A 13,253-nucleotide genomic window follows, 5' to 3' on the forward strand; every position below is an offset into this window, starting at 1 on the left:
GACAGTGCCATGTAAGCTGGCACATTGTCACCATACAAGAGCCATGAGTTGTTGGAGAAAAGTTCAAGTAGTTTTCATGGAACTTTTCCACACAGCCTCTTTAACACTTCCAAATAGTAAGTTTGGTTAACTGTTTATCCATTTGGTACAAATCCATAATGAACAATCCATCTGATATCCAAAAAGTTAGCAACATTTTTCTGACTTTCAATTTGGACTGATGTAAATTTTTGGTCTTGGAGAACTGGCTTAATTCCATTGTGCACTTTAACTCTTTGTTTCTGGGTTGTATTGGTACATCCATGTTTCATCATCAGTGATAACACAGTCCGAAACATCACTGTGGCTCTCTAAAAGGTCTTGGCAAACTCACACGCTCATTCATCAGCGAGTTCCTTTGGGACCATTCTCAGACACACCTTTTTTCATGCCAAGATTTTTGTCTGAGAGAAGTTTCTACATTTTAAATCTAGTTTAATTTTTTAATTGAGTCTGACTTAGAGCTCATATCAGACCTCCTCCTAACTGTGGGCTTCAGTTAGGGTACGGAGAGTATCTTATCTTATGTAAGTGGCTTCAATAATGCCAGTCTTGATACTTCTGATGAGAATTTGTTTTATAAGCCAGCAGCAAAAGTATGGGTTAAAGATGACACCATAGGGAAATTCACTCATACAGATTGTTCTCTTTGTATTGCAAAGAATGTTTCCAGCTATTCCATCTCATTATGGAAAAATTCTGCTAATGATACACTGGTAGACTTATTTATTATGCTTCTTATCTTAGTGTAATTAAGTAGAGTGGGGTATTAAATATTGAGTTATAAGTTTTTTTAATAGAAAAAACATTAAGATATTATGTGTTTTTTCACATGCCCAGGAAAGAGAGGAGAAACCTTAAGATCAGCTCAGTGACTTGTGTAAGACTATAAACCTGGTGTCAGCCAAGCCCAGGAAAGAGAGGAGAAACCTTAAGATCAGCTCAGTGACTTGTGTAAGACTATAAACCTGGTGTCAGCCAAGGATCTAAACCCAGAATGCTGAACAGTCTTATCTTTCTAGCAGATGAAAGAGACATTTCATATAAATATCTATGTAATATTTTAAGCTCAAGTCATAAAGAATTAATCCATATATGTTCAACATTTTTTTTTTAGAGACAGAACCTCACTTTGTGGTTCTTGGTAGAGTGCCAAAGTAACCTCAAACTCTTGGGCTTAACCGATTCTTCTGCCTCAGCCTCCCAAGTAGCTGGAACCATAGGTGCCCGCCATAACACCTGGCTATTTTTTTATTGCAGTTGTCAATTGTTGTTTGGCAGCCCTGGCTGGGTTTGAACCCACCAGCTCCAGTGTACATGGCTGGTGCCCTAGCCACTGAGCTACAGATGCCAAGTCATATGTATGTTTAACATTTTAAAAACTCCCATATATTATACATGTATAACTCTGAGCATGAATACAGAAGCACATTTAGACCCCTGGTTTTTGCCTCATCTACATTCTTCCTAATTACGTCAGAGACTAATTTTCTTCCACAACCCATCCTCCTTTTTTCCCTAGCAGTTATAGAACTGCCTCCTCTAGCACTTGACTTTCAGCAAGGGCGCAAGGTTATACATCTAGAAATGTATTTCTCGTGCTTTACGGGCAGCAGACAGGGTTCTTTGGCTAAATTTTAGGTAACTAAATATGAACAGAAGTGATGTGTTCAATGTGCACATCATTTTCTTAAAAAAACACACTTGCTCTCTACTTTCCCTCTGTTCTACTTCCTCTGGTCAGGAATATAGATCTGCAGCCCCTATGATTTAGTGAAGTACCCTCATTACTGGTGGAACCAAAGATAGATGAAACATGGTCTCCAAACGAACCGCTAACGAATGCCAGGCTACCTCTATTTGCTGTATTGTTTTGGGAGGCAAATTAGCCACCTTTCTTCACTGACTGTATTTGTAGTTCTTTCTATTATCAGCTTAGCCAATACTCAACAAAAATACACTAGAACTGGCTCCTTAATGTTGTGGGGGGAACTACTTACCGTACACTATGCCCAGGCATCACTTCCCTCACATCGCTACTTTTTAACTTACACAGGTTAACATAGCCACCCCTTTGTACCCTTTGGAAATTCTAGCAGAGTGTGTACAATGCTTACTTACCCCTGTTTGTTGTTTTGTTTTATTTTGTTTTGTGACAGGATCTGGCTCTGCTGCCCAAGACACAATGCCACGGCATCATAGCTCACAGCAACCTCAGACTCCTATGCTCATGTTACCCTGCTGCCTTAGCCTCCCAAGTAGCTGGGCCTATAGGTTCCCACCACAATGCCTGGCTAATTTTTCTATTTTTAGTAGAGACAGGGTCTCACATTTGCTCAGCTGGTCTCTGTCTCCTAAGCTTAAGCAAACCATCCATCTTCGCCTCCCAGAGTGCTAGGATTATGCTTGAACCACTGAGCCCGGCCCCTATTTGTTTATAATCAACTAGACTGGAAGTTCCTAGAGGAGAGGAAGAGTAGCTTACTCATCTTTGTTTCCCTAATGCTTAACATGGCACCTGACACATTATTTGAAGGTTCTCAAATAATGCACATTGAATCATTAAGTGGAACAGATGCTTACCTTTTCTTTGCTGGTTCAGGATAAACATCAAGACTTTGCAGATTAGTCCTTTAACCTTCACTATAATGTTGGTTAATTGAAGGTGTTCCCATATATAATACCAAATTGTTCCATCTATGTCTAAGAAAATAGAACTCTTCCAACGTAACCAAGACACTGAATCATCCGCTATTTAATGTGAGACCTTTTATAATGTATCAGATTTAGTTCTTTCCTTGGCAGATTGAAGCTTTACTGCCATTTCTTCCTAAAGCCCAACTACCTTTCCATTTATTTGCAGTTAATTGGTTCTAATATATGTTTCCTGAAAATGAGTTTTCCTTTCTAAAACTCTGGTAGGAAGACGACTGTATAGCTGACGCATAAGAATGGAAAATCATAGATATTAACGATATCGACAATTAGGAAATATTGCTACAAAGATGCTGTTTATTAAAAAAACCAAAACACAAAAATGAAATTAGTTGTTATAAAAATAGATTAATTACCTGGAAAGAGAAGAGAAAATAAGAGAAATAGTTTTTTATTTTGTTTGTTTGTTTTTTTGTTTAGATAATCTCAATCTTTCACCCAGGTTGGAGTGCCCTGCTGTCAGCCTAGCTCATAGCAACCTCAACCTCCTGGGCTCAGGTAATCCTCCTGCCTCAGCTTCCCCAGTAGCTAGGACTACAGGCACCCACCCCAATACCTGACTAATTTTTCTATTTTTAGTAGAGACCTCCTATTTCACTCTTACTCAGGTTGGTCTCAAACTCTTGAGCTTTAGTGATTATCCTTCCTTGGCCTCCCTGAGTGCTAGAATTATAAGCATGAGCCACCATGCCTGCCTGAGGAAAAGTACTTCTGAGTGTAAATAGCAGAGTGTGATTATGTATAAGAGACTGGAGAGCAGATCAGAGATGTATTTGACAGAGCAGTGAAGCCTTTGCATGACAGGTAGAAGACATTTAATAGTGGACAGTACACAAAGCAGAAAAAGGCTTGGTAAAACTATGCAATTAAGTAAAAGTCTTAGCAACTGCCCTTATAAATCTCTAGAGAAGAGGCTGGCTAAAGGCTAAGTTCTGTAGTTGTCACTGTTCCAGTTGAATGGTCTTTAAATTTGACCCCAAAATGACAGTCACACCTAAGAAAAAGAATGCATTTGACATACACTCTTTTTCTGTAGCAGAGTCAAAAAAATATATAAAAAAAAGCAGGGCTAAGAGACATGCTCTCTAACAAAAGGGCCTGCTCTTGTCATCTACAATCTTATACACAACATGCATTTGCCTTGAAGAATTAAACCCTTGGGGCCAAGTGTAGGCAGGAGATGCCAAAGGACCTGGGAAATGAGCTATTGAGTCCAAAGTCTTCTTTACCATAAATTAACAGTCAACAGAAGAATTTAAGTGGCTCCCGAGACTGACTAGGGCCGAAGGTAATTATTGTCAGAAAAGTACATGTTGAATAAGGGATTTGGTACAGAATTTCATTCTTCCTTGTTCTCCACTAACTCTTATGCCCAGAGTGATTATATGTCTTGTTTTTCCCGGGACAGTCCCTATGTAACTGGGACTTGATTATTCATTTTTAGTCTCAAAATTGTTTAAGTTTGGATAGTAAATTATATTCCCATTCTTTTGAATACTAAGTTTCTTAAATGTATGTCCTGAATCTTTGTAACCTGCCCACCCCACCCCCTTTCTCTTTACACTGCCATCGTCACGAGGACTGTTGCAGGAATCTCACATCTGATCTTCCTCGACTTTTGTTCTGCTCCAGTTCGTTTTGCCCAATACTGCAGGAAGGCTTTTAAAAATAAAATTATGACTCTTCACTCTCAAAAGTGTTCCACGTTCCCCTTGTGTCTCGGCACATTAGGAGCTGCCTGATCTAGACCCCACCTACCCTTCAAACCCCATCTATCATCCTCTCCTTTCTTTTCTAATTCCTTAGCCAAACGAGATTTCTCCAAGGTTCTCTTAGTGGTCTCAAAGCATTCAGATCTGTTCTTTCTGGCATAGACCTCTTCCTATTAACTTCCTTCTGATTCCTATTCAACCTTCTGAGCTCAGTAATAAATGCCTCTTCTTCAGGGATACCCTCACAGATTCCCACAGACTAGGCAAGTTCTGCTCCTACAATAATGGCAACAAGGTACAATTCATAATACCCAGATAATTTCACAGATGTAAGTTTATATACCCCACTAGGTTATGGTGTCAGGAAGAGAGAACATAAGCTCATCTTTTTCTCTCTAGATATCCACCACCTTTGCATATACAGAATGTTCAATAGCTTTTTGTTGAAATAATAACCAAAAAGAGAGTAATAATCTTAGGCAACTAAATATCATTGTGAAGTACCTACTTATCCCTTGACTTTAAACACTGTCTTCAAATATACATTGCCAATATTTCATAATACATATTCTCTTGTATTTAACTCTCCTTCATAATTGAACACACGGTAAATTAGCTTTAGTCCAATATAAATCAGATTAAGGTGAAAGGTTCATGCTTTTTAGCACATCTAATTATTTCATGTTTATCATAATTATGCTAATCTCATGCAACCAACATTTCTATTCAGACGTTATTCTTAATGCTTTCATTTGTCTGCTTCTATTCATTTTTGTAAAGTGAATAGAAATGTAATAAGATATGGAAGTAGTTAAATAAGTATTGATGTGTAGAGATGTTTACACTGCTCAAGGTGGCTGAAAGGAAGCAACATGATATCATAGCTAGAAATATTTGTCAACCGAGGCATAAAAAGTTGAATTAAGTGTGGGAAAATCAATGTAAAAGTATTTGCCCTTACACATATCATATACTTTCTGATAAAACATGCATAATGAGAAAATCAACTATGCATAATAGGAAAGTCAAGCATTAAATCTGAGGACGGTTTATAGCATGATTCAGTTGATATTTAACATCTGTATCTGTTAGGATAAGATACAATACAGAAAGAAATTCAACTAACTGCGGATTAATGAATGATAATCTTTAATTATCTCACATATCAAGAACTCTAAAGGTTGGTACTTTTAGGGTTTGGTAGAGTAATGCAAGCATGTCCTCAGGAACTAAATATTTCTGTCTCTCTTTTTCTTTCAGTCTAATTTTTTTCTCTATTTACCTGAAGGTAATAAGGTGGTGGCTTTAGTTCCAAACATCAAATCTCCCCACAGCCACAGTCATGGAAGGAATGATGTGGAAAGGGAAATATGACCTCTTCTAAATCTACGACCTCTCTTTTGATCCAGTAAAAAAATCTTTTTTCAGAAGATACCAAGAAGACTTCCCATTATGTCTGCTTGACCAGAACTGGATCATATGTCCACTCCCGGGTATATCACTTAACCAGAGAAGGGAATTATGGTGACTAGGATAAGGAAAGTTTCACCTTCCATGAAAATAAACAATCTCAGCTCACTAGATGAACTGGAGTCAGCTTCTGCCATAAAAAACTGCAGATCAGAACTATGTCAGACTCCTCTGATTTAGAAAAAAAAAAATCATAGTGCACATAATGACACTCTTAAAACTTTACTTCCATATACTCTAACATAAAGGCATTTGGGAGAAAAATATATCTATTTCTAAAACAGGAAGGAATAAATCATAAATAAAAGTATAGAAATTATTATAAACTAGATTCCAGTTTTGAAAATATAAATATCTGGACAGTTTTCAGAGAGTGAAATAAAATGACATTTTAAAATCTCTTTTTCAGAGCTACTTCCATCGATACTTATAGCAAATTCATTCTAATTGGCAAAAGGTTGTATTTACTGCATGATTTTTATAATCATATTACAACTAAAAGTGGACAAAAGATAAAACTGAATTTATAGCACAATTTCATACTCAAACCCTCACTTTCACTACACTAGCAATAATACGCTTAACTTTCCTTTGCAGCAAACCCAATGACAATGATGCTGTCTTGCAGCATACCAATCTTTCAGTTGCATTCTGGAGAGGCACTGGCTCTGAACCAAGTACCCAGGTACTAGCTAGTTTAGTTTTTTAATTTGGAGCAGATGGACTAAGGTTCTCAAGGTTGAATTTAGAGGATTTACTTGGTGGATACCTCATGGTCTCTGTAACATAGCAGATGGTGAAAATATTTTAAGGCTATTTTCAAAGGATGTTAGCAAACCTACATTTTCTCAATTCTCATATAAGACTTCCATAAATGTGATTTTACTTCCAAATCAAGAGTGACAATGATAGAGCTTAGCAGGGTTCTCCTGAGATGTCAGTATCAACAATAACACAGTGAGCATTTATATTCAACGTTCAGAGATGAATTGCAACGGAGGAAGCATTAGATCTCCTGAGATAAACAGACAGATATTGATAAATGATGTTCTAATGCATATCCTGTTGGCCCCTATAAGGAAAAATAATTTCTATCTCCCATTATAGTAGACTTTTAAATTGATATTTCTTTTTGGAAGATAAGGAAAATGTAATTCTTTTTAACCCCCCAAGCAACAAAAGATGCTAGACCTACCACAGATGTTCAATGCGTTGTACTTTTTTTCTTGTTGGTGCAAATTTTATTTTTAAAAATAAAATATTGTGGTGGACACCTGTCATCTGAGGCTATGTCAAGCATGTAGTCCTTCAACTCTAATTTTCTCTGAGGAAATTACTTTATTCCTATTGCCTGATATCTTTTGGTGAGGGTAACTCCTAGTAGCTATATCCCAAAGTGGAAAGTGGAAAATGAAAAGCCTTAGATTCCTTACATTCCCGAAAATGCCAGGACCTGGGATATGGCATAAGTTGGAGTAATAATACCATTTACCCGGGGACTCAGAATCTGGAGGGACTCAGCGGAAGGGAAAGGAAATAGAGAACTCATTTGTTGCATCAGCAGAGGCAGCAGAGGTGCTTCTGTCCTAATGAGAAACAGTCTAATTAGGGTAATTCTGTCCTAATTCCTGTCCTGTGGTTCCTATTTCCCAGCCCCCATCTAATTCTTGGTTTTGGACTAAGCTCAAGGTCGCTCTCAGTATTTTTCTAATAAATTTCCATTTGCTTAACTAGAGTTGGTTTCTGTTATTTATAATAAAAATTCTCAAATAAAGAAAAGTAAAATTAGATAATAGAAGTATCCATATTACTATTGTGTAGCCTTCTTTTTCATTATTATATTGTATCTTGAACATTTGCTATGATAGCACATAGGTAAATTTTAATGGTTACCTAGCACATCTTTGCACAGATAACAGCATAGTACACTGCAGTCTGTTTAATCAGGGCTGTATATTTACATATATATATTTTTTGCTAGTATTGTAAATAATTACCCGAATAGCATCTTATGTATCCATCACCATTTTGATTTTCTTTTCCTTAGAATAAATCTCTTAACAGTGCGATTGTTGGGACAAAAGATCAAGGCTATTTTGAAGCTTTGAATCATAGACATTTGTCCCCCAAGAAAGACTGCATCTACTTACACTTTTATCTGCAGTGTCTGAAGATACATTCTAACAAGATCTTATCCATGAGAGCCATTGCAAGTTGGTCGGTGGGAGAATATAAAGCTATTCAACTTTACTTGCCCAAATGCACAATTCGGAAAGCAACTAGCCTTCCATGTGAAGAGCCCAGAATAAAGAGGAAGAGCTACAATAGAACTCAGTACATGTCTCACACCATTAAAGAATTCTCAATTAAAAGCACGAATTTACAAAAAATGAATTCTTCACAGATTTCTTGGTACAACTGAATATAAACCAGCGCCATCGGTGTGTTTTGGTGAATGGACACGGTGGAGAACCTCACAGTAAGTTAGGAAGAGAAGAAGGAAAGAATCGAAGAAATCCCAGCCAGCTTTCCTCACAGCTTGCGCCTCACGGTAACTTACCCACATACTCAAAGCTCAAGAATGAAAGGATTTCATATTTACCAAAGATACATTTGCACATGCGGTGCTGCTAAAATCCATCATAAAGTTGCAACACCTAGACAGAGCCTGAGAATCACAAGGTCGGATCCGAGCTTACAATGTTTTCCCTAGATTACTGTATAAACATCATATAGCATTTTCTTGAGTCCACTGGCCTTTCTTTTAACACAGACACACCTAATAAAAGAGGTCATCTAGCTACGTCTGGGCTCAAACAGCAGCATCCTGGTGACTAGAGGCTGACAGAAGTCAATTTTTATACTAAAAACTGAGCTGCTGCATGTCAAGGAAATACACCCATAACCACATTTTAAAAATTTCTTGTATTTGTCATCAACTAAATGGGTATGAGAAGCCCACGTTATGGGTGAGTCTGTGCGCATGTGAACGTGTGTGTGTGTGTGTGTGTAATCTGAATAAATCCAAGGGCCCCTAGTGGCTCAAGTTCAGTGAGGTGTTAAATTCATGGCATCTATGAAAAAGTAATTAAAATACTCCAATTCTTTACTCCATTGCTAACAGATAAATGAATTTTAATGCACAGCTAGTATCTTGAGAATTCTTTTCTCCCCTGCCTAAGTTTCTTAACATAGCAGCTGTTCCCTGCTTCATTTCTCCCAATCTCAATTCCCAGTTGTCCCAAATTCAGCCTATTTTATCTTCTGCCCCCTCATCATTCAGCTGTTTATGATACAGAAACACTTAGTGCCTCTAACATCATAAGCATTCCCTCTGCTTAGAGGATTACCTTATTATGCATCACTAAGGACCATCCCAGTGCTGATACAGTAAGCACCTAGAAGCTGGGGGAAGTGGAATATTGTAACAACTCAGGTATTAATTGGTTTAATTCAAATTATACATTAATAATTTTCCCTGACATATTCATATATAATTTACGACAAGACAGCTTCAGAAGTGATAGATAAGGTATTCTATGTCAAAATGAAAGGTTTCTGGTCTAATTACTACACAGGTATTCACCAGGTGAAGAGAAACGTTATAAACAATATTTTAAAAACAGAGTTTTGTTTTGCTTTTCCAGGGAAGACAAAAGAAAATAGCTTTTAGGCTTTACCAGTGGATTCATTAATACCGTCAGTGATTAATATCTCCAGTGAATACTGAAGTGGTTGTGGCCAATTCTCTTTTCCTTCTTTCTTTTTTTTTTTTTTTTTAGTTTATAGAATTTTTATTATTCAAAACCAGTCTTAATTCAATTCAGGTGCTTTAAAGAAGGTTCTGTTGTGTTATTTGAACACAACATAGAATGAGTGTCTAGTCTACTTCAATGAAGTACCCATCCAAAGGAAAGCATAATGTGCAAGTCTTTATTTTAATTACTCCTATTTGAAGGTCCTTATTTTTAGAGAACAGCAAGGCATTCTGTTATTCACTCTTTCCATCCCTTAAAGGCTTCAATGGGTTTTAGTGAATTCCCATTATCCTCAGGGCTACGTTTCCAGTTACTCAGGTGTGTCAGCAGACTCACCATTGGTCTGTCTCACTTTGTATCTTTCTGTAATGCTGAAGCCAACAGCACAGGCAACTTGCATAGACAGACAGAGCAAAGATTGAGAGGGCCCCTGTCAGCTTCCTCCAAGCAGGTGGAGTCTTGCATTAGGCCTGTGAGGCACTAACAGCATCGCATTCCAAATATGGGTCCAATCTCGTGGGATGAAGGCTCACAGGATCAAAGCAATAAAACAGTGGTTATTTCAGGAATATAATAGTTATCAAAAATGGAATAGTCACTGGAAGTTGTTTTCTGGAGTGTCTTCACTTTCTCTTCATAGCACAAATGACTAAAATCACTGCCACTGCTGGCAATGCTGAATATCCCCACACCATCTGTCAAAGAGGCCTGCCCAAAGACAAAATTCCAGGAGTCTCTTGAGTAAAGATCAATCATATCAATCATTGTTGTCCCCAGAACACAGGAGGCATCTTCAGGTATCTTGTGTTTTGAGAACGTCAGGATGTGCCCTGCACATGGTGTGTTATCATTGACTCTAAAGGAACACTTTGTTGCAGAAACAGAACTGGTTCTGGGAGTTTTACTGGCAAGCCACAGAACAAAACTTCACAGTTGCCCTTGAGCCATTTAATATTTATATTCTTCACTGATAATTCTGGAGTTCCCAAGATCCCACAGACTGTATATAAACACTGTGCTTCTCTGGAGAGGGTGTCTTTCATAAGGATCACTGAAAAAGCTGTTCAAAGTCTTGGGGAGCCTCAGGATGAGCGGTGATCCAATCTGATTGTGAACTCAGGGCAATGGATACAGAGAGATCACTGATTGGTTGGAAGTTTCCATTCATTAAACACTGTTCCCCAGAATCTCATTTTTCATACTGTGACATACTTACTGGGTTCTTTGAGATAAGACCTGTTTTTAGGGTCTGTTTATAGAGGGTCATATTGTTTTCATAATGACAGATCTCTTCCATTCACCTTGTATTCCTAAGTAGAGCTTTGATCCTTCTATTTGAATGGGTCAAACAGATGTTCCACCATGAGGCTTTATTAAGAAAGAAGGTTCCCATTGAAGTTTTTATCTTGCAAGGATGGGCATGTCTGGACATGCTGGAAAGGGTCACGGAGGGTACCTCCACTCCAGCAGACCTCAACACCATCTGCTAGCCTCCTGAGGCTTGCCCATCCCTTCATGCCTATGAGTTCCTTCTCCAGGAAGAAACTTACCCAGAAAAGAGGCAAATGATTAATTAAGGATTCACATGTCTAGATATAAAACTAGAAAAATCTGATTGGCAATAGAATGGTCATAGATGCAAAAGGTTCTAAACCACTCTAAGAATTCCTCTAGTGACATAACTACAGTACCTCAAAACTCCTTGACTATGAATTTGCATATAATTTGCTCTATAAAGCCATTATCGTATTGTAAAGAAGACACAAATATGTACTTTTTTCTTTTTTTAAAGTACAATCCTTTAGGTAAAAATCATTTCATAATGCATTACATGGTGGATTATTGGCATCAAAAACTTTAGTCTTCTTAAAAATAGTGAGGTACTTATCCATAACACAATTATGTGCTAGAAGAAGAGGGTAAGAGATTGCCAGAACTAATGATTTGTCAACAGAATTCATCATTTTGCAACTAAATATTAACTGTAGATTGAGATTTCAGACATTCTGCTATTTTTCTCAAAATTACTTAACCTATTTGATCACTACAAATGTGCACAGTGACCCTTCCTTAATGTTCATTTTTATTATATGCAGCATCTGTTTAGATGCATATGCTGAATTAATGGCTTTTATAAATTCCAGATTTATACTAGTATCGTAAATAGACTCAATATTAATGAAATTCATTTTTAGACAGTGCAAAATGTACACTCAATGACAAAATGTTTCTCTGGGGAGCAATAAACCTAAACATAGTCAAAGTGTGCTGAGCTGCTCCCTGTGTCTTTGTACAAGGGTCAGTAAATTATGATACTCTGTGCATCCAACTGCTGGATCAGGCGCTGGTTAACAACCAGGTAAAATAAACAATCAGCCAGCCCTATTGGGACCTATAATAATATCTACTAGAAGCACCCAAATTATTGGTGGTGAAGAAAAATGTTTTTGATAGTTTCCTGAAAGGCTTCTTTTTTACTTTAGTTTAAACTAATACATCCTCAAATATGTATAGAATACCTTCTGTGTGCAACATGCCTTGGTACATGAAAAAGATAAGAGTCCTTCGGCACTGGGGTGACTGGGGCGCAGCAGAATGGCAGAAGCTGGATCAGACCTCGTTAGCTTCTGTATAGCCAAGAACACAGTAAGTAAGGCAAGCCAACAGCCCTCAGAATGGGAGAAGATTTTTGCAGGTTATGTCTCTGACAAAGGTTTAATAACCAGAATCCATAGAGAACTCAAACATATTAGCAAGAAAAAAGCAAGTGATCCCATCTCAGGGTGGGCAAGGGACTTGAAGAGAAATTTCTCCAAAGAAGATCAGCACATGGCCTACAGATATATGAAAAAATGCTCTCCATCCTTAATTATCAGAGAAATGCAAATCAAAACTACTTTGAGATATCACCTAACTCCAGTAAGATTAGTCCATATCACAAAATTTCAAAACCAGAGATGCTGGCGTGGATGTGGAGAAAAGGGAACACTTCTACACTGCTGGTGGGAATGTAAACTAATATGTTCCTTTTGGAAAGACATCTGGAGAACACTTAGAGAACTAAAAATAGACCTGCCTTTTGACCCTGCAATTCCTTTATTAGGTATATTCCCAGATGACCAAAAATTGCATTACAACAAAGATATTTGTATCAGAATGTTTATTGCAGCCCAATTCATAATTGCCAGGTCATGGAAGAAGCCCAAGTGCCCATTGATCCATGAATGGAATAAACAGTGGTATATGTACACCATGGGATACTATGCAGCCATAAAAAAGATGGAGACTTTACGTCCTTCATGTTCACATGGATGGAGCTGGAAAGTGTTCTTCTGAGCAAAGTGCCACAGGAATGGGAAAAAACATATCCAATGTACACATTCCTATTATGAAATTAATTTATAGCTTTCACATGAAATCTATAACCTAATAACAGCTTAAGAATATGGGCAGGGGGGAGGGCAAGGAGAGGAGGGAATGGGTGGAGGGAGGGTGACTGGTTTACCTCTATGGTTTATCTTACAAGGGTACAAGCGAATCTTTCTAAGAGTAGAATATG

General features: G+C 37.7%; 1 protein-coding gene and 1 pseudogene across 1 annotated transcript in view; both read right to left on the reverse strand.

The window, feature by feature from the left end:
* MAGI2 (membrane associated guanylate kinase, WW and PDZ domain containing 2) overlaps nt 1–13,253 on the reverse strand; it is a 1,396,484-nt gene that overhangs the window by 1,017,899 nt on the left and 365,332 nt on the right. The window lies entirely within an intron of this gene.
* LOC105887899 lies at nt 9,905–10,961 on the reverse strand (annotated as a pseudogene).

The sequence above is a fragment of the Otolemur garnettii genome, unplaced genomic scaffold (genome assembly GCF_000181295.1).
Source record: "Otolemur garnettii isolate 467f Iridium unplaced genomic scaffold, OtoGar3 scaffold00005, whole genome shotgun sequence".
Lineage (NCBI taxonomy): Eukaryota > Metazoa > Chordata > Mammalia > Primates > Galagidae > Otolemur > Otolemur garnettii.